Genomic DNA, 23,659 nt, shown 5'->3' with positions numbered 1-23,659 from the left:
CTAATACCGGGTTCCCATTGATCACTTAAAGTTGCAGGACAGCTCGGGGTGCCAACCAGATCAATGCACATTGACTAGTACACGCTATATAGTTCAAAGTACATGACCATAACCAATAAGTAATAGGAAACCTCAAAGGTACTGAGCCTTCCTCTTTTCCTTTCCATTTTCTTCCCTACTCTTCAAAAGACCAGGTTAAGAGTCTTCCCAGACGCAGTGGTAATTGGTCTCTGTGTTGTGACTCCTCTTTATCACCGTCTCACTCCTGACATGTATGTTTACCAGCACTATAATCTTCAAAAAGCCTGTTAACATAAGTAGCTCAGCTTTCATAAACCATAAAGTCAGCCTCTGACTGATCCTCGGCACCAGCCTGTTTACCACACTGAGGAGCGTAAACAGCACTCTGATCATATCGCCACGTTACTCGCAGAGCCTTTCGGCTGCGTGACTCGTTTTGAAATATGATTCATATTGTATTCATATTCAGGCCGGTGAGACAGGTAGGGAGAAGTTACGTACTGTAAGTGTTCTGTTTACATGACTGCGCCTCGCTGAACTTTCTCGGTGACAAAATGTTGCAAATCAAAGGTTGACACTTCAGACATGCGAGGAAAGGGCTGTGACTGTAGAGTGCTTTAATTCTCTCTTCCCTCCTTCCCTCCATAAAAGACAGCACTGCGGCTATCTGGCTAAAGCTGGGGGATAGTCCCTTAGCCCTGTGTTAAACATACACTGAAACAGACATCTTTTAAACTGGGGGTAATCTCCTGCCTTGCTTTCTTTGTTTTGAAGCACAAAGGGGGTTGGATGGCCTGGCCCACACAGCAGAGCTGGGCTCAGTCAAATGACTTACTGGAGAAGGGACTTAGAGTCCATCAAACTCAAGGAGAGGTTCCGGGTCGTGCCAAAGCGGTTTTGGCCAAACGCAAAAGCGGATTTCAATTTCCTGGCCTGATTTTGAACTTTCTCTGTTGGTGTCCTGAATCACTCCAGTTTCACCTCAGAATATAAGCGATCACCAGGGGCGTCAACAGGATGAGACACAGGAAGAAGCCTGGTCTCCAAACATCTGGCAGGGCCAGGCTTCCATCACTCGCTCAACCTCAGGATAAAAAAAAGGCCTCAGATCTGCAGGGATCAAAGTGTGCCCTGGGTTTCTGAGCCACCGTGGCCTCCCTCAATGTATTCAAATATGGTTTCCTGAAAGCAATTGGAGCCACAAGCAGACCTCAGAACACAAACGGGGAGGAAAGGGATAATGGACACCTGAAAGTCTGTGTGTTCTCTGCACACAACAGAAGTAAAGTATTAGGAAAGCCCATGGCTTATTGAAAAGGAAAAAGTTTTATCACAGCATTTAGCATTTTGCCCAAAAACTATTCCCCTGCTCTTAGGAGAGGGGAGTTTCAAACTTCATTAATGAACCTAGCTATTAATAATGAATATTTTCCCAAACACTGTTCCCAATTCATAATGGCATGACTGCTTAATTTTTTTTTGCTATAAAGCAGGGAACTACTACTCCTTCCAGCATTTCCCTTTATATTCACATCACATGTCATGAATTCTTAAAAGCAGTCTCTCGTCAGCGGCAGTGATGCTTCAGAGCGGGGGTCACCTGTATCTGGCATTACCGGATTAGCCGCTATCTAACCCAGACCTGCTGTGGCGTGCTGACACTAATCCTGCGCCCGCTGGAGAGCACTGTCTGTGTTATATTATCATGTCTAATCCACATAATCTCCTGGCCGCGCTGCTAAACGGTATTCCACCTCTGTCTCTTACCTCAGACTCCTAATAACATTAATGAAGGGCCGAGCCCCCATTACCCAGACAGGCTAGCGGTGGGCTGGGTGACGGCCGTAATCAGCAACCCCCTGTTCAGCCACCCACTCAGCCTCCCAGGCAGCATTAATTCATGGAATTCAGCGCCTTGGGCAAAAAGCAAACCAAACATATGTTCAACAAATCAGGGTTTGTGTTTTTTCCTGTCACCATTACTATGTGGGTCTATTAGAGACATTGATGGAATCTTTAGTGAAGGGCTCGGCGTGAGGGAGAATGAGGCTTTGAAGTGCTCGGTGCTTTTAAAACCCTCGCGATGAGACGTTGTTTATGATGAGCTGACCCAGGTTATTAAAATACCACAGAAATGATTACTCATAATACACCATCCCTTTGTTGTCAACAAAAAAATGGCAGGAAGGATTGGTAGGGATGAAAGGTTGAAAGGGGTTCTGTATTAAAAATGGCACTTTATCCATTAAAGCAGGATTTCTCCTGTCTCCTTTTGTAATTACCTGCACCCGCCAGCTGTGTGCTCTGGCTTACCTTGTTTACACTGTGTGTCTCGCAGACTGCCTGTCTCCCTGCAAGGCTTCACTACTGTGTCTTCTATCCCTTTGTCTCTGCTGTCGTCTCTCACTTGTCTATTATGGTTGTCGGAGGCAACCTTTAAAGAAGAGGCATAAACACAGCCTGAATAATACTGTCAATGGAAACGGAAGGAAGACAGACAGACAGACAGACAGACAGACAGACAGACAGACAGACAGACAGACAGACAGACAGACAGTAAAAGCAGGCTGCCTATTTATTATTGGTTCATAGTCATGACTTATTATTGTTTCTTATTCAGTCACTGGATTCAAATTAATTTATTTTGAATTTACTGTTTTGGCAGATGCATTTACTAGAACCCATGAATGTGTTTTGCAATGTTAATCACATGCTAATGCCATCGCATAGGCCCCTCTGTTACCCCTACCTTCCTGCAAATAGCAGCACACTGACTTAATTGTGAGGGTGAAAATAACAGCACACACAGACATCCTCTCATATTTAATTTTATCTTTAAATAAAAGAGCTATAGGAAAGTATTAATCTGCTTAACATTTCTAAGTACATCCTCCAAAGGATTTTGCTTTTTTAATCTTACATATGCTCAGCAGAGTTACTGGCAAAAACTCTACGTTTTCCTCATTTCATCCTTTCAACATCAAATGGTGAGCAGCAAAAATTGGATCAGACTTCAAAGACTGTGATGTGCTCCGAGTCACGGAGTGGCTCTTCTATTTCACATATTGAATTCGAGCAGGATATCAAAGTGCTACCAAAGAACCTCAGGTCTTTACTAAAAAAAGGGCTCTTACATCTGTAGAAAGAGAAGCGCAAAGACAAATCACCTCAGGGAACAGCGAGCATTTATTCTCAGCAGTGAATTTCCAGCCTTTTGATTCTTCCATGCCCGTACCACCCTGTCTCTCCTCTGAGATGGAGTTTGGAGCAAGAGAAGTCTTTTGTCTCAAGGACTCGAAAAAAACTCTCACGAATAATCTATGTTAAAGGGGCTTTGTAGAAGTACAGTATTATGAATGCACAGCTGAAGCTAGAACCGCATGCTAAAAAATATGAATTTCTCTGATATAAACTTACCTTCTCTCTCATCACTGAAAATGTGTCTGCCCTCATATCTACAAAAAGTGAAAAAGATAGTTTAGAAGACTGACCCTTAACCACCTATCACAATAGATTTAATGTGGTACAGTAGATATAATCAACATTCGAAGACACACTACACAGGAGCAATAGAACAAAGACGAAGAATATTATTCACATTTGGAAGTATGATGCACTAGAAACCTTAGGAGATGGACACAAACATAGACCGTGTGCACTGAGGGATATAAAAGGGGAAAGTAACAGTGTCTAGGTAAGAGCACGCAGATCTTAAAAGGAGAGAATGTGCCAGATCAAGTCAAAATAAATCTATATGGAGCGATTCCAACACTGATTAAACAGAATTGTTAAGTTGAGTTTTGAAGTTTTCTCACCAGGGAATATCATTGTAAACACTGAGAAAAATTCCCAGAAGAAAAACTCAGCCCGGGTATACAACAAGCATAACATTTTCAGATGTAAAAATCTAGTAAGAGTCTGGAGAGATGCATTGCCTTGACCGACAAAGTCAACAAAAGTTGAAATGAATAAAGATTTCATCTCCATCAAAACGGAGGATCTGTGCATCAGTTGGCGATATAGTGCCGAACCCAACCCACTGGGTTCACCACGTCATTTCAACGTGGACATTTGGGTAATATTTGGTTGAGACGTTGATCAATGAGATTTCAACATTTATTCACCCACTCAAAAAGGCAAGACAGAAGTTTGTTGAATTCCCAATGTGTTATCACTATCCTTCGACCATCTAAAAGCACAACTAAATTCCAATGGAAAAACAATGTGTGATTTTTTTGGTTTATTTAGTCATCTAAATGTGTTATCACTGTGCTTTCAACCATTTAAAAGCACAACAAAGTTGGAATATAATGTCAGATATTTTGCATTTATACAACAACGTAATGTCTTATCACTGTGCTTCATCCAATAGCACAATCAAATGACTTGGGGGCAGGTAACTGCCTGCCTGCTGGTAGCCTGGTGGTTAGTAACTGAGAGGTTGCTGGATCGAATCCCTGAGCTGACAAGGTAAAAATCTGTTGTTCTGCCCCTGAGCAAGCCAGATAACCCACTGTTCCCTGGGTGCCATGGATGTAATTAAGGCAGCCCCCTGTACCTTTCTGATTCAGAGGGGTTGGGTTAAATGTGGAAGACACATTTCAGTTGAATACATTCAGCTGTGCAACTGACTAGGTTTCCCCTTTTCTCCTTAATATTACATTAAAAGGTGCAAGTGATCAATGCTGTATGAGATTCTGCACGGATTATTGTAGCAATTGTGAGTCCTGCAAGATTGCATGCTATGTTGAAAATGCACTCTTTCTATGATTATGTAAGACATTTATACTGTAGTTATAGTAATCTCTAAATGTGGCCATCTATGTGTTACTCATTTGAAGGTTGAATAAATACTGTTACATTAGTTTGTAAAATAACTTTAGGCTATTTACTGTGTTACAAAAGTAGTATTGAATTGTGTTTGGTTGATAATGCAACCAAATATCAACATGTAAAGACATGTATCTAATGGTTGGATAGCTAATCCTATTCTTTAACTTTTATTTTTGGTTTAGTTGGCGACGTGAATCCAACATATGTGATAACCAATAAAACAAAAAATGTCGCTCAACCAGAAGAGGGAACTAACAAAGAGTCAGTGACAACAACCAAAAGGGAACAGGTGGGGTTTTAGGAGGGGTTCTAAAAGACACTCATGTGGGGTGTCCACTGAAAGTTGCTTTATAGCAAGAACTGGGATCTAACACCTATCATGAGAGCCCGCTAAATTTACCCACTAAGAGGCAAACAAAAGAAAAACCCACACCAAACTTTTAAGACAGGAAGCAAACCAAAAAGGTGGAGCAAAACGAAAGTCTGGGAAGTCGGATAAAGGATTGTTTGTCTAGAAATCTAAATAGGGAGAGCCAACTAAAGGTGTTAACCCTCCGCATCTATCAAGACAACTGGAGCATAGGGGAAACACCTTCCCACTAACGAGATGACAAGCTGGCACTAGTGTAACACATACTGACTAACGAGGTGACACCAAACGGTGCGCCCTACGTGCTAACGAGCTATACGTGCTAAAGTCCAACCTAAAAACATACATTGAAAAAACAAAACCTGTAACACCACGTAGATTCCATATCACAATATGTTGACACGTCACGTAGAAACAACACTGATTCAACCAGTTTGTGCTCAGTGGGAAGGATTTTCTATGTATTTACCCTCTAAAAATGCCATTCTAAACCTGTCAGTTCAGATCCTTAAAGGCCCAATGCAGTCAAAAACATCCTTTCCCTGTGTTTTATATATATTTCGACACTATGAGGTTGGAATGATCCTGTGAAATTGTGAAAATTATGATAATGCCCTTATAGTGGGGTAGGCCGTCATTGTAAATAAGAATTTGTTCTTAATTAAGTCTACCCCCTCCTTTTTCGAACATTCTGTTAAAAATCGCGCAACTTTTCAGCGTCCTGCTACTCATGCCAGGAATATAGTATATGCATATGATTAGTATGTGTGGATAGAAAACACTCTGAAGTTTCTAAAACTGGTTAAATCACGGCTGTGACTATAACAGATCGTGTGTTTCATCGAAAAGCGCAAGAAAAACTGCTCTCTGAAAGCTAAAAATAATTTCCATGCGTCACTTTCATGGGTTGTTAAAAGGGCACAAAATTAATTATGGACCTGAATGCAATTCCTACAGATTCCACACGATGTCGCCATTGTCGTCATTTTCCAGGGAGTTTTTTGTTGGTAAATCCAACTAACTGGATTCAATTTCTTCCGGTCTCCGCCAGGATGTTGTGAAGTGCACATTTTCAGCCATTGATTTGAAGACGAGGAGCTATTGAATACACATCGCCCTGTAATCATTTTGATAGATTATAAACGTTTACTAATACCTAAAGTTGGATTACAAAAGTATTTCGAAGTGTTTTGTGAAAGTTTATCGTCGACTTTTTTAATTTAAAAAAATGACGCTGCGTTTTAAAACGATGTTTTTTCTGAATTACACAGCTTCCATAGAAAGCTATTTTGGGTATATATGGACCGATTTAAACGAAAAAAAGACCCAATAGTGATGTTTATGGGGCATATAGGAGTGCCAAGAAAGAAACTCGTCAAAGGTAATGAATGTTTTATATTTTATTTCTGCGTTTTGTGTAGCGCCGGCTACGCTAAATCTTTGTTTACGTCGCATTCAGGCATTTTGGGGTGTTGCATGCTATCAGATAATAGCTTCTCATGCTTTCGCCGAAAAGCATTTTAAAAATCTGACTTGTTGGCTAGGTTCACAACGAGTGTAGCTTTAATTCAATACCCTGCATGTGCATTTTGATGAACGTTTGAGTTTTAACGAGTACATTTAGCATTTAGCGTAGCGCATTTGCATTTCCAGGTGTCTACTTGAGACATGACTTGCCTAGTTAAATAATGGTTAAATAAAAAAATAATGTAAAAAAATTGTGTAAGAGCCGTTTGAAAAGACTGCCTGAAATATCAGTCTGTTTTGTTGGGATGGGGTTTGGGCCTGTCTGGTGGCATCACCAGACAGTAAATCCATTAATAGACCAGTAACAAAGATAGTTCCAAACCTCTCTGCCAATAACAGTGAGATTTCAGTTTTCCCCTCCCCACTCAGACCACTCCCAGACAGTCCTAGCAAAATGATTGATTGAGAAATTGCTATTTTTGTTCATTTTTTTACTATTTAAATTGATAACAATCACAGTAAGGTACTTAACTGTTACCCAGAAATGATTTGATATTGAGATAAAAAAAAAACAGCTGCATTGGACCTTTAACATTTAAAGATATTGGAATAAACCAATACTATTCTAAATACTAAGTCAAGAGAGAGCAAATAGGGGACTTGAATGAAAGAACAAGTGTTAAAGGAGAGTGTGAGAGTCAGCTAGGGTTGGATTTGCGAGCAGCACTGGCCAGACACCATGTATACTGCAGTTCAGCTGTTGCTCTCCTGCTTTACACATACTTCCTTAATGACTAGTCGTCTATATGCTGAGTAAACACAAACAGCGTTCAGCTCTTACATCTGGAGACCAGTTCAGAGCCCAGCCCCGTTAGCGGTCAGACAAGCGCGCTATCTTGGTGGAAAGATATTTATTAGGCTTATAAAAAGGAGATGTGGTGCAAGAGGAGGAGCTTCCTGGTGGTTGAAACAACAATACATTAAAGAGGGGAGGAAATAAATCTGCCTAGTAGAACTCCGGTTGAGTGACTGGTATGCAAACCCCTTTGCCCCATGACTGTGGTCTCTACCGGAGGTCCTTTTGTAAGAACTTGAGAAAGAGCTTGACAGGGGTGCACACCAGGCTCAGATCGAATGACCTTCAAAGACAGAATATCATCCCCTATTAGGGGCATTGTGGAGGACCCTGCTGTCTGTATGGCGGAACTTTGGAGCATCCTAATCATTAGGGCCTAACGGATACATAAACACAAACAGAGACAGAGATAACTGAAACTGACCCAAAAATGCATGTCCTCGGTGGTGTGGCCTCTTGCCCCTGGGTGAGGATCGACTATGCATGGGTAGTAAACAGCTAGTAGTAGCAGTATAAAAACAAGGAGGGGGGGGGGGGGTCAATGTAAATAGTCCGGGTGGCCATTTGATTAAATGTTCAACAGTCTTATGGCTTGAGGGTAGAAGCTGTTAAGGAGCCTTTTGGTCCTAGACTTGGTGCTCCGGTACCACTTGCCATGTGGTAGCAGAGAGAACAGTCTATGACTCGGGTGACTGGAGTCTTTGACAATTTCTGTAAACAAAGATGTTATCCAGTACTAAAAGGAGGGTTTCCTTTTCAAAACAATATGTGACTAAAAAGGGGAACCTCAGCTCTTTTGGATGTGTCAAATTAGGGCAATTCACATTATTCAGTCAAAGGGCTTAGTGTTTTAGTTGTAAAATTTGACACAGTGGCAAACCATGTTGCAGTACATTGTTAAGCAGCTCTATTTTCCATGGTCTAATCTGATCGATGGTTTGCAGCCCCCCCAGGCCCTGTCGAGATCTGAGGAGCCACCAGGCTCATACATTTGAAAGGCATCTGTTTATTTAAAAAATGCAAATGTAGGCCCACCTCAAAGGCTGTAAACTGCAGTCAAACACACAATGTGAGCGTGTTGGAGTGTTCCGTCGGGGGGCTGAGGCCCCACTTATGTAAGGTCGGGCCCTTTCCACAGCCCTCCTGCCCACACACAAACACATCAATGTGCACTTCTACAAAGAGATAGCGAGCGAGAGCCGACAGTAAAGTTTTTCTCACACCAAAAAACCTGTTTACCCATTCCACAATGTTATTTGCAAGTGTTTTAATGGAGGACAATTACACAAGGTGAGCAGGCGACTGAGATGCTCCGTGTGCCAGATGAGGGCAGCCCTTAGGAGCCACATAAAACAACGCCAAGTCTCCTCCCCCAGCCCTCCTCAACCCTCCCTCTCTTGGCACCCTCCCTTGTCCTCCAGCGAGAGGCTCAAAGGAGTGGGGGAGGCCCGAAAAGGTTAATGTGCTCACTTTGATCTTCGTCAAGGCACACTGAGTAAGAATTAATTTACATTTCAGATGGAAAGGTTGACAGTACAAAAAGGCATCTTGTTTCTGGTATGTGAGAGCAGTGTAATAGACTGGGAATTTGAGAGAGGAAGTTGTGAGGAAACAGAAGGGATAAGCCTCTCTCTTGCCTTTACTGGGAAAGAGATGAAAGGAAAAAAAGATCTCAATGTGCACTGTTCTTCTGAAACATGGAGACCAAATGCTGCCCAAACTTTCAAAAGCTACTGATCAACCTCAGTGAAACAACATAGACAGCACCTACAACATGAGATCCCACTTCAAAACACACCACAACCAGGTGGCAATGAGCTAGATCCCTTTGAACTCTCAGAGCTCTTATTGTCTACTCTCTGAAGCGTTGCTCTTTTGGCCCCTATAGTTCACACTGTGGTTATCAAACTAATCTCTTTAACAAAAACTAGTCCAGATTATGCCAGGTGGAGGTATCCCTGACTGGAACATGGCTTTGTGGTTTCTCTTCTCCTCCTCTCTGCGGTAGCGCCTCGCCCCCCAGCCAGCCCTTGATGTAGGACTGCAACACCACCACCCGTGTGATCACCTCTCTCAGCAGCAGGTTCAGCTGCTCCACATGGTAGTAGTTCAGGAACAACTGACACACAGTACACCCAGGGAGCATAACATTGAAGCACCTCAATCCATGGACAGAGTTGAGATGCCAGCCATAGGTTTGGAAACAAACATTACTATAATGTATCTGGATAATCATCACCACTTTACCTTCGTCTTCCCTAAGACTCCAGTATGGCAACGGCATTCTCTTTGCTGGTGGCAGGAACCTGGTGAGCCCGGAAAGCAAGGTAGTAATACCTATGAAAAAGGGGTGAGGGAAAGATATGACATTTTACTGTCTGACCTTTATCATACACTCCATGACCAAAAGTATTTGGCCACCTGCTCGTCGAACATCTTCTTCCAAAATCATGGGCATTAATATGGAGTTGGTCCCCCCTTTGCTACCATAACAGCCTCCAATCTTCTGGGAAGGCTTTCCACTAGATGTTGGAACATTACTGAGGGGACTTGCTTCCATTCAGCCATAAGAGCATTAGTGAAGTCAGGCACTGGTGTTGGGCGATTAGGCCTGGCTCGCAGTTTGCGTCCCAATTCATCCTAAAGGTATTTGATGGGGGTTGAGGTCAGGGCTCTGTGCAGGCCAGTGAAGTTATTCCACACCAATCTCGACAAACCATTTCTGTATGGACCTTGCTTTCTGCATGGGGCACCATCAGGCTAAAACAGGAAAGGGTCTTCCCCAAACTGATGCCACAAAGTTGGAAGAACAGAATCGTCTAGAACACATATGTCAGAGTCAAGGCCCGCGGGCCACATCCGGCCCGCAAGAAGGTTTTTTACGGCCCCTGGGATGATCTTGATTTATTATTAGAACCGGCCCGCAGCAAGCCGGCAGCCCGCAGATCTTTTACACGCACCAATACTACATTTCCCACAATGCAAAGGTGACGCACCGAGCAGTAGGCTGCTTCATTTCAATATTTATTGGCACAGCAGTCGTCAGCATCACAGTAAAATTAACTTTCAGATACCCATCAAAAATGGCAAAACGGAAGGTGGATACTGAGAACCGGGGGTTTCAAACAAGGTGGGAGTCGGAGTATATGTTCACGAAGGTAGCTGGAAAACCTGTGTGTCTTCTGTGTGGAGAAAGTGTGGCGGTACTGAAAGAGTATAATCTAAGACGACATTATGAAACGAAACACGCGGACACACACGCGGACGCAACTGTCAAGGCCAGTTTTATTTTGGCAGAAGAGATCGCTAAATCAGCCCGGCCATTTACGGAGGGGGATTTCATCAAAAACTGCATGATTAAAGTTTGTGACGAAGTTTGCCCAGAAAAAAGGCAACTCTTTTTAAATGTGAGTCTGAGCAGAAACACCATTGCCGAGAGAGTAGACCAGTTGTCCATCAATCTAAAAGAGCAGCTTGTGAAAAAGGGAAAAGATTTTATTGCATATTCCTTGGCTGTGGATGAGAGCACCGACATTTCTGACATTGCCCAGTTGTCAATTTTCATCCGCGGAGTGGACTCCAACCTAAGCGTGACAGAGGAGTTTTTGGCTTTACGTCCTATGCATGGCACAACTACGGGGCATGATTTGTATGAAGAGGTGTCAAGATGTGTAAATGAGATGGAGCTGCCTTGGGAAAAACTCGTGGGTTTGACAACCGACGGAGCACCTGCGATGTGTGGACACAGGAGCGGACTGGTGGCGAAGATACGGGAAAAGATGCAAGAGGAAAACGCGACAGGTGAGCTGACAGCTTATCATTGTATCATACACCAGGAAGCGTTGTGCGGTAAAGCCTTGAAAATGGAGCATGTAATGAGCATCATCACGCGCACAGTTAACTTTATCAGAGCCAAAGGTTTGAATCACCGCCAGTTCAAGGCATTTCTGACGGAGTTAGAAACGGAGCATGGTGATTTGCCTTATCACACAGAGGTGCGATGGCTAAGCCAGGGAAAGGTGCTTCAAAGATGTTTCGAGCTTCGTGAGGAGATTTGTCTGTTCTTGGACAGCAAAGGGAAAGACACAACACAACTCCGAGACGAAATGTTTCTGTGTGAAATGGCTTTTCTGTGTGACATTACGAGTCATCTGAATGCAATAAACTTGCAGCTGCAGGGTCGGGATCGTGTCATCTCTGATATGTACAGTACAGTGAAGGCATTTAAAACCAAACTGACTCTGTGGGAGACGCAGATGCGGAAAGAAAATTTGAGCCACTTTCCCAGCTGCCAGACCATGAAAGAGAAGCTCTCTACCAGTGCGTTCCCGAGCACACAGTTGGCTGATAAAATAGGTATGCTTGCCGCTGACTTTCGACGCCGATTTGCTGACTTTGAAGCACAAAAAAGCAGGTTGGAACTGCTCGGTAACCCATTTGCTGTTGACGTGGAAAGCTCACCACCAAACCTCCAAATGGAGTTGATTGACCTCCAATGCAATGATGCACTGAGGGCAAAATATGCAGCAGTGGGTGCTGCGGAGTTCGCCCGTTTCCTCCCCGGCACAATGCCCCAGCTGCGCATCCAGGCTGCTCAAACGTTGTCTATGTTTGGCAGCACATACCTGTGTGAACAACTGTTTTCTTTGATGAACCTGAACAAAACATCACACAGAAGTCGACTTACTGCTGAACACCTCCACTCAATTCTGAGGATTTCTTCAGCTCAGAGCCTTACCCCGAACATTGATGAACTTGTGGAAAAGATGGGACACCACCAAGTATCACCCTCAACCTCAAACAAGTGAACATTACTGTGCAATCACATATTTAGAGTTTTTACTCAGTTCAAGTTTAAAAGTTAAAATTTAATATTTGTTTTCACTGCATGTTACTTCTCCTTAAACAAAGTGTTGTTTTTGATTAATAGATTTTTGCACTTTATTTTTTTGTATTTCAATCCAATTATATTTTAAAAATATTTCAGTTGAGTGGATGATAGAAAATTGCTATTATTGTTTTTTCTTTGAAGTAAATTTAGCCCACTTTTGCTAAAATAGAAAATATAGTCTACTGATGGTGCCTTGAATACCGGTTTCTTTCATTTAATGTTCATGTTATGGGGATATTTATATAAAGGAAATTTGTCTTTTGTGTCTGTTGAAAATTAAAGATTACTGACAGAGCCATAAGAAAATATTGCTTTATTTATCTGATCATATTGTAATATATTTGTTAGGTTTTCAGTAGGTTCAATTAGGTTCACTAGACTATATGCGTCATTTAAAAATTTTTCAATGAACATTCGAACAGTCCGGCCCTCGTCTTGTAGCTGATTTTTTTATTTGGCCCTCCGTCCATTTGACTTTGACACCCCTGGTCTAGAATGTCATTGTAGGCTGTAGCGTTAAGATTTCCCTTCACTGGAACTAAGGGGCTTAGCCCGAACCATGAAAAACAGCCCCAGCCATTATTCCTCCTCCACCAAACTTTACAGTTGGTACTATGCATTCGGGCAGGTAGCGTTCTCCTGGAATGCGCCAAACCCAGAGAACTAGTTTCCACTGCCCAGAGTCCAAAGGCGGAGAGCTTTACACCACTCCAGCCGGCGTTTGGCATTATGCATGGTGATTTTAGGCTTGAGTGTGGCTGCTCGGCCATGGAAACCCATTTCATGAAGCTCCAGATGAACAGTTCTTGTGCTGACGTTGCTTCCAGAGGCAGTTTCAACTCGGTAGTGAGTGTTGCAACCGAGGACAGACAATTTTTATGCACTATGTGCTTCAGCACTCGCCGGTCCTGTTCTGTGGGCTTGTGTGGCTGAGCTTTTAGACGTTTCCACTTCACAATAACAGCACTTACAGTAGCCCGGGGCAACTCGAGTAGGGAAGAAATTTGACAAACTGACTTTTTGGAAAGGTGGCATCATATGACAGTGCCACGTTCAAAGTCACTGAGCTCTTCAGTAAGGCCATTCTACTGCCAATGTTTGTCTATGGAGATTACATGGCTGTGTGCTAGATATTATACACCTGTCAGCAATGGGTGTGGCTGAAATAGCTGTATCCACTAATTTGAAGGGCTGTTCACATACTTTTGTATATATAGTGTATATCGTAATCATATGTTTTGCTCTGAATTGATGTTTTCAGACTGTTCCGAGACTCTTCCTTTATACAAGTTGATTTAATTTTTGTTTAAATCTAAATTAAATGAATTACCATGCATGGGATCTGAGGCATGGGTCCACCCACAGTGCACAAAGAAAATGAGACTCACTGAGCCATGAGCCGCTAACAGAGGCCTACTGTCTGAGCTCTTTTTGAATCTCTTATTTCAATTACACAGATGATCCCCATCAGGGCCAATCTGTGTAAATCAACTCCATGGAATGCCTCCACTTCATTGTCTAAGGCCTTGACTGTCCTGCCTGTCACAGTTTACAAAACACCTGCATAGGACAGAGCTGATACAACTGTTTGTTCAGGGACATCAAGGCTCCCAAACTGCTGGTTCATTCCTTGTGTTCTGGTGTTGGTCAAAGAAACAATCGAGTTGGAAGAAAAACATATTTCAACACCCCCATTCCACAGCCTTTCATTCTAATTCCTGTTGATACCTGTTATTTCTTTGATGGCAAATACAGAGCACACTCCTTGGTAACCTCAGACGAGCCTTTGATATGAGAGCACACATTTAAATCAGTTTTCCACTTACGGTGCAGTTTAACTACTGAGTCTGTCAGTATTATTTCTGCCTGGCTTGGATGGGATGGGGTGGACTCGATTGCGAGGTTGCAGTCCCGACGGAGGCCAGAAAGCCAGGGACATGCTAAGATACAGCCTCCTATACTCCAAACAATAGACGGGTCCATTCCATCCAGTAAGACAATAGGACAGCAGCGTTTGAACGTTTGAGAATCTAGCCCCCCTTTACCACACGCATGCACACACACACACACGCACACACACACACACACACACACTCTATTTGAGGGTTAACAGCCCATTGTCAGGTGATGAACTGTCACCTTTAAAACTGTGAAAATAGCCTCACCAACACCGTCCTAGAATTGGGACAGGCAGAAGAACAGCTTATGGTCATTCAGGGTTTTGTGCAAGAAATCAGGCTAAATTAAACACACAATCTTTTAAAAGCTCCCCCGGAGCAACGGAACTAACCAGCCGTCTCACTGCTTTTTATACAGGCCACAAGCCCAGGCTAATTACATTTGATATCGTATTAAAGCGCCCCATTGGAGGTGCCTGGAATATTTTTCAAAGGATAATTGATCAAACGTAGGTTTCCTACATTTCCCCAAGGACCGAGTCTGAGTATGTATTTTATTCTTGACAGGATTCAAGAAGGTTTAAATACCTGCTTTTGGATTTTTTTTGGTGTGGATAAAATCAAATCTAAGCTTAATATTTTATTAGGCCGTTTCAATGGAAGAAATTCTCATACCTCTCACATTGGCAGATGTTGCCAGACATTGGGAAAACAAATAAAAACCTTATCTAATATCCTGTATCTAGTAGAAAAAAAAGTCAGTAACCCAATTTCATCATTCATGACAACCACCCAGGGAATAATGGGCTCCTATATCAGATATAGACACTATCCAGGACATGGGGCACAAAAACAAACCCTTCATGAATAGTAAAGAAATCAATTAACATGTCTATCCTTAGCCTCAGAGTTCCTCTCTGTTTGAGTTCTGCCCTTATTTCCCAGTTCGGTGAAGTGAACCCACCCAGTTAAGAGATGCAGTCTTATGCTATCACTAACGACTGCCAATTAGTGAGCCGCTTGCTCTGCTCAAGTTTGGACTCCTTTCCAATTAAGGAAGCCGTGTTTTGTGTGATGTAGCACACGCCGTGCACTTGTTCTGCTCTAACTCTGGGGTCGTGTCAGCACTCAGCGTGAGTGCACAGCTAGCGCCCCGGCGCCCCGTACAGCGCGGTTGTTACCTGTTAACAAACTCTCCAAACAGGATGCGGTGGGAGTATCCCTGGTGGCGGATGTTCACTGTCTCCAGGACCCCAGCGTAACGCAGCTGCACCATCACCCTCCCCTTTACAGGAACCCAGCGCCTGTCTGTCATCGTTGGGCTTTATGCAGCGCACAAAGTGGGGCCAACCCACCACCATCTTAGACAGCAGATCCATCAGGGAGTACTGCCAACACAGTGAGGAGACAAAGCAAGGCGACGGGGGCGGAGCAAACAAGAAAACAGGGATTATTATTTGCATTATGCATTATTTCCTACGGTCATTGTGGAATTCCCAGATATCGTGCTGACGCTGGTTTGTCATTGTGTCAGCAAAACAATCTTCTTACTGACATTCTTATTCACTGGTGGATATAAATCATCCGAAAAATGAAAACCCTTTTCTATTTCTGTACTGTATTAGAGTTAAATGAAAAACATTGCTGAAATGGAATGATTGGGTATAGTGATGATGATGATGGTTAGGGAGATGTATACCCGGAAGTAGGAGGCCACGGTCTGTCTCATTATGGTGGTTTCCTCAGGGTGCCGCATCATCTCCATGGTGTCCACCTAAACACAAGCTGTCACCATAATTCCTTCCTCACAATGGGATGGAAAACAGTACATTGTTGCTTGTTCGGTGTTGTCTCTGTAGGGCAGCAGCACCATAAACACTTAAAGCCAACAGTGTAGGGCCATGGGAGAATTGCAGCTAACGCTGCTCTGTATAATGAGGCTTGACATCCCAAACCAGATAGTCCTTCTAACAATGGGTTAACGAGGACGCAATATAAGCATTTTAATGGTCCTCGCACATCATGGCTTCATCAAAATGTATGACTCAATCTATATTTCATAGTAAGTCTACACAGCAAAGTGCATATCTTAATACTTTATTTGATCTTAGCACAGGGGGAAAGGTATGTCAAACATTTTCTGAATAACTTCATGGAGCAATTGGATGTTCTGACAGTTTACTATGTTGAACGCTGTTCAGATAGAACTACCAGCAATTATCCCCTTTCTGTTCAACTACTTCTGTTCATGTCTTTTAACAAGGGCCGTCCACACGTCTGCACTAGTTCCATCATTGTTTTGCAATGATAACTTTTATGAACTTCTCATCGGTTAACTGTTTCGAACTTTCCACCGACTTTGATTGAGCATTTTACATCAGTCACATTTCAGAGATTGACTAACCGTTACCATGTACTTTCTTCTCACAGAGCAGGTACAGTGTAGCTGAGTGGTTCCTTTCTCTGTTCCTGTACCACCAAGTCTATGTTGCTCTGCCCAGAGTACCCCTGAAGTGCCCCCTCGTGTATTTTACCAGTAAGCCAATGGTCTCATGAGTCTTCTCAAGTAACCCCCGTGGATACGTCAAGTACCCCTGGTTGGGAACCACTGCTGTAGCTCATAAGGTGGTTTGATGCTTTTCCAAAGACTGCATTAAAATGGCACAATGTCAAACCCCAGCGTAAGTGACCCCGCCCACATGTTACCTTTGGTCTATCATTAAGACTCAAGAAAGATGAGGCATAAGATACAGTGCATTTGGAAAGTATTCAGACCCCTTGACTTGTTCTACATTCTGTTACGTTACAACCTCATTGTAAAATATATATATATATATATTTTAAACATTGATGATAATGACAAAGGGAAAACAGCTTGTATTTTTTGTGTGCAAATGTATATATATAAAAAAACAGAGGTACCTTATTTACATAAGTATTCAGACCCTTTGCTATGAGACTCGGAATTGAGCTCAGCTGCATCCTGCATCCTGTTTCCATTGATCATCCTTGTTTCTACAACTTTATTGAAGTCCACTTGTGGTAAATTCAATTGATTGGACATGATTTGGAAAGGCACACACCTGTCTATATAAAGGTCCCACAGTTGACAGTGCTTGTCAGAGCAAAAACCAAACCATGAGGTCGAAGGAATTGTCTGTAGAGCTCAGAGACAGGATTGTGTTGAGGCACAGACCAGGGGAAGGGTACTAAAAAATGTCTGCAGCATTGAAGGTCCCCAATAACACAGTGGCCTCCATCATTCTTAAAAGGAAGAAGTTTGGAATCACGAAGATTCTTCCTAGAGCTGGGCACCCGGCCAAACTAAGCAACCAGAAGAGAAGGGCCTTGGTCAGGGAGGTGACCAAGAACCCGATTGTCACTCTGAAAGAAGTCCAGAGTTTCTCTGTGGAAATGGGAGAATCTTACAGAAGGACAAACATCTCTGCAGCACTCCACCAATCAGGCCTTTTTGGTAGAGTGGCCAGATGGAAGCCACTCCTCAATAAAAGACACATGACAGCCCACTTAGAGTTTGCCAAAAGGCACCTAAAGGACTCTCAGACCATGAGAAACAAGATTCTCTGGTCTGATGAAACCAAGATTGAACTCTTTGGCCTGAATGCCAAGCGTCACGTCTGGAGGAAACCTGTCACCTTCCCTAAGGTGAAGCATGGGGTGGCAGCATCATGCGGTGGGGATGTTTTTCAGCAGCAGGGACTGGGAGACTAGTCAGGAATGAGGGAAAGATGAACGAAGCAAAGTACAGAGAAATTCTTGATTAAAACCTGCTTCAGAGGGCTCAGGACTTAAGACTGCGGTGAAGGTTCACATTCCAACATGACAATGACCCTAAGCACACAGCCAAGACAACGGAGGAGCGTCTTCGCGACAAGTCTCTGAATGTCCTTGTGTGCCCCAGCCAGAGCCCATATTTGAACCAGATCAAACATCTCTGGAGAGACCTGGAAATAGCTGTGAAGCGACGCTCCCCATCCAACCTGACAGAGCTTGAGAGGATCTGCAGAGAAGAATGGGAGAAATTCCCTAAATACAGGTATGCCAAGCTTGTAGAGTCACACCCAAGGAGATACGAGACTGTAATCGCTGCTAAAGGTGCTTCAACAAAGTACTAAGTAAAGGGTCTGAATATTTTTTTTATTTTTTTATATACATTTGCAAAAAAAAAAAAGAATACTTTTTTGCTTTGCCATTATGAGGTATTGTGTGTAGATTAATGAGGGAGGGAAACCAATTTAATACATTTTAGAATAAAGCTGTAACGTAACAAAATGTGGAAAAATTCAAGGGGTCTGAATTATTTCCGAATGCACAGTAAACCATAGGCTGTTCTTACCTTCAATAGGTATTTGGGAGACTGAATACAGGAATGTGTTGTTGAGAAACATGGAAAGAAAGGAAATTACAAGAGTATAGACAAGAAGAAATAATCTGACATCCCCTTTAAGGGGTACCACAAAAAATCCTAACGTGAGAAGTATTTTCTTAATATACAATATTTGACAATGGACAAAATCTTAACTGGACATTATGATTGTACTGAATGGTTCTCCTTAAAGGAGGTTAGTTCAGACAGTGAGAGATGAATAGAGCAGCAGAGTATTATTTGTATTAATCGCTTTTTTTGACAATTACTTTTATGGTACACTAAGAGCAACACTGAGGGGGAACGTGCAAAAGTCAGGTTTACTACACTAGTTTATAGGTGAGGTATAACCCCAGATAGCCTTTTCAGAGGGCTGTAGCAGGATGTAATTGTTTATGGCCTAACTGTGGCCTCACGCTGTCTAGAGGCCTTTAACATCCATCAAACCTCAACAATTCAACATGTTGTTCTTTACAACAGGAATTGTAAGAGCAAGCTGTATCAGCAGTCAGCATTTAAAGCCTCCTTCCTCACCAGCTGTTGACAGAGGGGACCACTGAGATATGCCCCCTTTGACAATTCATCCTTGTAGTGCCAGGGGGTTCGCAGTTAAAGGTAGAGCATGGTGCAAATGGACTCAAATGGATCTCAATGTTCAAAGGATTCAAATCGATCTGCTTTAATTGGAAGTCACATGCGAATGCTACGTCGTGTTTGATTTCTACTGTTTGTTTTTGATGTAATGCCTGTAAACGTATATAAGGAGTGATTTGGTCTCAACTTGGATGAAATAATAGCCACCACCATGATGTTTTTTTGAGTTGTATAAAGGGTTAAGGAAGAGAGAGCCCACTTTGTGGTGTCCTGAGCTGAGCTAAACTGGAGTGACAGTGACCTTGAGGCAGCAGTGACTCTCGCCCTGGAAGTGGCCAGATGACCTGTTCAAGCCAATACAGTAAAGCAACACGTCAATACAATACCACCTACAGGCCATGGAAACTTGAGTAAATGAGGGACATAAAGTATATTGAAAGCAAGTGCTTCCTCACAGGTGTGGTTCCTGAGTTAATGAAGCAAATAACATCCCATCATGCTTAGGGTCATGTATAAAACTGCTGGGCAGGCCATTATTTTGGCTAGCATGGCTATGCCCCCTATCGGATGGCAATGCCTCCATCCACAAGGGCCCGAGTGGTCACTGAATGGATTGATGAGCATGAACATGATGTAAACCATATGCCCTGGTCGTCTCAGTAACCAGTCAACCCAATTGAACACCTATGGGAGTTTTCCACCACCATCAACAAAACACAAAATTATGGAATTTCTCGTGGAAGAATGCTGTTGTATCCCTGCAATAGAGTTCCAGACACTTGTATAATCTATGCATTGAAGCTGTTCTGGCTCATGGTGGCCCAACGCCCTATGAAGACACTTTATGTTGGTGTTTCCTTTATTTTGGCAGTTACCTGTATTTACAGTATACGGTATTTTATACAGAGCAATCCTTTCAATAGAAAAAGTAAACTACTGTACCCAGAGTATTACAGTTGCCATAGAGAGAAACATCAAGTTAACTCCTGCTTTCAACAAGCATGACTCTAAGAGTAGGCCAGTTCCATTGTGGACCAGTGTGTTGGGTAATCCTTCAGGTAGACAGAAAGGGCAGTTTAGGACCAGTCTGAGCTGGATTGTATGGAATCAGCAGTACAGCTGTCTGCACAGGGGTGCTACAGTCCCTCCTGCACACGGACGAGAGGATATGAACCAAGCGTATGCAAGACAGTCTGAAACATTTCAAAGTTTCTGCACAAGATGTCCAAATGTTTTCTCTGGCTATATCTTCAGAGGCTAAACTGTGATTAATAGCAGCGAAATAAGACTTTGAAGCAGGATTGGTGACATCAAAGTCCTAATCCATGGGTGGCAGGATTTTTTATAATGAGTGGGAAGTATCTTAACACATTTCAAAGGGTTTTACGCCATGAATAAACAATAGCTGCACAGATGTGCCACACACACACAGATGTGCCACACACACCTTAGAAAAATATGTCTCCAGAAACAGGAGGCAGCATTAACCAGGCTGCAGTGCACACTCCGAGGAAAACATCCTGGATTTCATAGACCCGTACTTCAAATGGACCAAGATGAGGTCATTCCTTTCATGATAATTACAACACTAGGCAGGGTAGCCTAGTGGTTAGAGCGGTGAATTTGTAACCGAAAGGTTTCAAGTTCAAATCCCTGAGCTGCCAAGCTAAAAATCAGTCGTTCTGCCCCTGAACAGCCACTGTTCCTAGGCCTTCATTGAAAATAAGAATTTGTTCTTAACTGACTTGCCTAGTTAAATAAAGATAAAATAAATAAGCTGAGAATGATTCACCTAAAACAACTATGGCCTGAAATCCCACTTTTCTTGTTCCAACAGACAAACAATCTGTTCATATTCTACAGTATGACTCATACAGTTTCGCATCTCTGGAGTGATAGAAATCCATTTGCCATGGATTAATTAAAAGTCCGATCAAGTCTAACTTTAGAACAGGAACGTCCTGCTCTTGCCAAAAGGCTTCACTTCATGCCAAAGGAATGTGTTGTCACATCACACACACAGCTGTAGTCAAGACAGGCCACAACATATGATTTGAAACAGAATATAGTAATTTATTCAACGGTAATAACAATGACATTGTGTTTAGGGTCTCACAGTCACATTTTGGTCAGAAAGAGTATGACATTGTTGCCACACAAACTCAGCAAAAAAAAGAAATGTCCCTTTTTCAGGACACTGTCTTTCAAAGATTATTCGTAAAAATCCAAATAACTTTACAGATCTTCATTGTAAAGGGTTTAAACACTGTTTCCCATGCTTGTTCAATGAACCATAAACAATTAATGAACATGCAACTGTGGAACGGTCATTAAGACACTAACAGCTTACAGATGTAGGCAATTAAGGTCACAGTTATGAAAACTTAGGACACTAAAGAAGCCTTTCTACTGACTCTGAAAAACACCCAAATAAAGATGCCCAAGGTCCCTGCTCATCTGCGTGAATGTGCATTAGGTATGCTGCAAGGAGGCATGAGGACTGCAGATGTGGCCAGGGCAATAAATTGCAATGTCCATACTATGAGATGCCTAAGACAGCTAGAGGGAGACATTACGGACAGCTGATCGTCCTCACAGTGGCAGACCACTTGTAACATCACCTGGGGGTGATGGTCGGATTCGCGTTTATCGTCAAAGGAATGAGCTTTACACCGAGGCCTGTACTCTGGAGCGGGATCGATTTGGAGGTGGAGGGTCCTTCATGGTCTGGGGCGGTGTGTCACAGCATTATCGAACTGAGCTTGTTGTCATTGCAGGCAATCTCAACGCTGTGCGTTACAGGGAAGACATCCTCCTCCCTTATGTAGTACCCTTCCTGTAGGCTCATCCTGACATGACCCTCCAGCATGACAATGCCACCAGCCATACTGCTCGTTCTGTGCGTGATTTTCTGCAAGACAGGAATGTCAGTGTTCTGCCATTGCCAGCGAAGAGCCTGGATCTTAATCCCATTGAGCACGTCTGGGACCTGTTGGATCGGAGGGTGAGGGCTAGGGCCATTCCCCCCAGAAATGTCCGGGAACTTGTAGGTGCCTTGGTGGAAGAGTGGGGTAACATCTCACAGCAAGAACTGGCACATCTGGTGCAATCCATGAGGAGGAGATGCACTGCAGTACTTAATGCAGCTGGTGGCCACACCAGACACTGACTGTTACTTTTACATTTTGACCTAACCTTTGTTCAGGGACACATTATTCAATTTCTGTTAGTCACGTCTGTGGAACATGTTCGGTTTATGTCTCAGTTGTTGAATCTTGTTATGTTCATTCAAATATTCATACAAAGTTTTCTGAAAATAAACGCAGTTGGCAGTGAGAGGACATTTCTTTTTTTGCTGAGTTTAGCTAGCATTGAATGCAAGGGAAGCTAGCGAGCATTTGGTCTCCCTGATCATTTTTTATATATAAAATAATAGCCAATCAGGGTTGAGCTAAACTGAGTGAGCACAGTTGTGAATGGTCCTGGCACACCAAAGAAAAGTGTAAAGGGATGCCAGGTTGGATTTTCCTTAACACCAATGACATCATCAGAATCCAAACGTCATAGACAGAATTTTAAAAAATTGTTGTTGTCTTCCGGTGGCTAGCTAGCTAGCTAAAATCGTCCCATTCATAAATTAGTCATGGATGGAGATAGGGATTTGGACTTGTGGTTTTACTTAATTTTCCATACTGGCCAATGATTATAACAACGATTCGACCAATCATAAACATATACATTGTGCCCCTAGCCTTAGAGGATGGATGTTAAACATGTAGTATGATGTAGTAAGTAGGCTGGTGCATATTCGCCCGTGGAAGGAAGGCATTTTAGCCAGGTAGCCTAGGACAACAAAAACTAAAAGGAAAGGGGGATACCTAGTCAGTTGTACAACCGAAGGTATTCAACTGAAATGTGTCTTCAGCATTTAGTGTGACTCTGTATGACAGAGTCATAGACAGTTTCATCACCATGAAAAAGAAGAGGATGGCATTGCTGCCATTCCTCTACAAGTAGGGTGAGTTAACATGTTTTATTCTACTTGCAAGCATGCACACATGCACACACACATCTGTACCATCGACAGCCACATCATATTTATATAGCTTACGTTGATTGGACAAAATAGTTTTTGGTATCTTTTAGTTGTCACTGTATTAGAATAAGCATAGGTGATTTGATGATGTTGAAATGGTGCTGGATTAGTAGAGGCATATGAACTAACAGGTTATAGAGCAAACAACACAATTATCACAACACATAGGTTGTAATATGTATTTTTTTCCCTGGCTTGGCTTCCCCAGTGATTTTACCCACGCACCACTACCGCAAACAAACAGAA

General features: G+C 42.7%; 1 pseudogene; it reads right to left on the bottom strand.

The window, feature by feature from the left end:
* Positions 1-23,659, bottom strand: part of LOC139380076 (myosin-IIIb-like) — a 90,227-nt pseudogene that overhangs the window by 12,789 nt on the left and 53,779 nt on the right.

The sequence above is a fragment of the Oncorhynchus clarkii genome, chromosome 22 (genome assembly GCF_045791955.1).
Source record: "Oncorhynchus clarkii lewisi isolate Uvic-CL-2024 chromosome 22, UVic_Ocla_1.0, whole genome shotgun sequence".
Taxonomy (NCBI): Eukaryota; Metazoa; Chordata; class Actinopteri; order Salmoniformes; family Salmonidae; genus Oncorhynchus; species Oncorhynchus clarkii.
This window is presented reverse-complemented; position numbering and strand designations above follow the sequence as displayed.